The sequence below is a fragment of the Elephantulus edwardii genome, unplaced genomic scaffold (genome assembly GCF_000299155.1).
Source record: "Elephantulus edwardii isolate Elephantulus edwardi_28Jun2011 unplaced genomic scaffold, EleEdw1.0 scaffold00137, whole genome shotgun sequence".
Taxonomy (NCBI): Eukaryota; Metazoa; Chordata; class Mammalia; order Macroscelidea; family Macroscelididae; genus Elephantulus; species Elephantulus edwardii.
This window is the reverse complement of record NW_006399887.1, coordinates 2,947,064-2,948,844: the sequence shown is the minus strand read 5'-3', so window position 1 is coordinate 2,948,844 and position 1,781 is coordinate 2,947,064.

Here is a 1,781-nt window from a genome sequence, read left to right as displayed (position 1 = left end):
GTGGATTGATTCAGTGACTGGGATAATCAGGATGGGAGTGTCAGAGACAGTGCGATTGGCACAGGACAGAGCAGAGTTTAGGGCTGTTGTACATAGAGTCGCTATGAGTCGCAATCTACTCAACGGCACATAACAACAACAACCTCAAGCTCTTCACATCTGGGCCATACCACGCTGAATGCAACCGATTTCCTCTTTAAAACATCACAACCAATCTGTCAATACATCTCATTTATTCTACCCTCAGATAGAATCCCACCACTTCCCACCATCCTCTGGTCTGACACTCACTGTCCTGGATCATGGAAGCAAGCTCCTGGTGGTTTTCCTTGCCTCCATCCTTGGATCCTGACCATTTCCATACATGTCCCAACGATCCTTTCAAAACATCCTTCAGTTAGACTAATCCATATCTTGTAGTCCTCTTAGGCCTTTCTATTTCATTCAGCCAGGACTTTTCTAAATTCCTGAAATTTAGCTCAGTTCCAAAAGCTTTTCACATTTCAACTATTTTAATGAAAATCTTTTTTGAGAGACTTCTTTCTGTGAGCAGAAGCGGCTGATAATGATGTGAATGGTGCTCGACTAGGTAAACTCTATATCAACACTACTAACTCTATTCCATGCTTAGTTTTTGTTTCTTTGCCAATCAGTTGTTAATTCTACAACCAGAAGACAATTTCTGATGCCATCTTTACAAATATGCTGCTTTCCCCCTACCAATCAAATAATCCAAAGTCTAAGAATTATATGAAAGAGCTCTGTTGGCCTAGTGGTAAGAAATTGTGTTGTCAACCCAAAGGCATGGTGTTTGAATCCACCGGCAGCTCCCTGGAAGAAAGATGGGCAGTCAACTCCTGTGTGATTTACTGCCTCTGACAACCTGTTGAAGGGTTAGCTATGAGTTAGTCCCGACTCAACAGTACACATCAACAACATAAGAAGTTGGAAGGTCTTATTTATATCTGCTTCTATAAGGTTATATGTTCTTAAGATGCCATCTAGTTGGGTCCAACTTTTAGTGGCCTGATGTACCTCAGAACAAAACACTACCTAATCCTGCACTGCTCCCATGGTTTTGCTATGCCTGAGTCCATTGTTGTTGTCCCCATGTCGATTCACCTTGTCAAGGGTCTTCCTCTTTTTCACTAATCTTCTGCCTTTCTCCAGGAACTGGCCCCTCCTTCTGACGTGCGCATTGGATGTGAAGTGAACGTTTGCTTGCTTCAGAGTTCTCTCAGGAGAACTCTGGCCATACTTATTCCAGGACAGATAGGATTGTTCTTTTGGAAATCCCTTGAGCTATTCAATATTCTTTGCCAACTGCTCAATTCAAAAGCGTCAGTTCTTACCCAGTCTTTCTTATTTACCGTGCAATTTTCACATGCAAACAAGGCAAGAGCTAAACTGTTATTGTGGCTTGGGCCAAGTACACTCGGGTTCTCAAGGTGACATCTTGCCTCTTTATCACTGTAAAGAATTCCTTGGTCATAGATGTGCCCAAATCAATGCACCATTTGATTTCCTGACTCATGCTTCCAAGGATAGCCATTGTGGATCCAAGCAAAAGCAAATCCTTGAAAAATTTATTCCATTTATCATGCTTATCAATCTAATTGTAAAAATGTTTGCTTTATTTATATTGCGGCATCATTCATACTGAAGACTAGAGTCTAAACTTCCTTAGTAAGTGCTCAAGTCATCTTTGGTTTTATGAAGCAAAATTATATTATCTGCAGATCATAGGTTTTGTTTTTTTTAATCTTTTTTTTTATTATAAT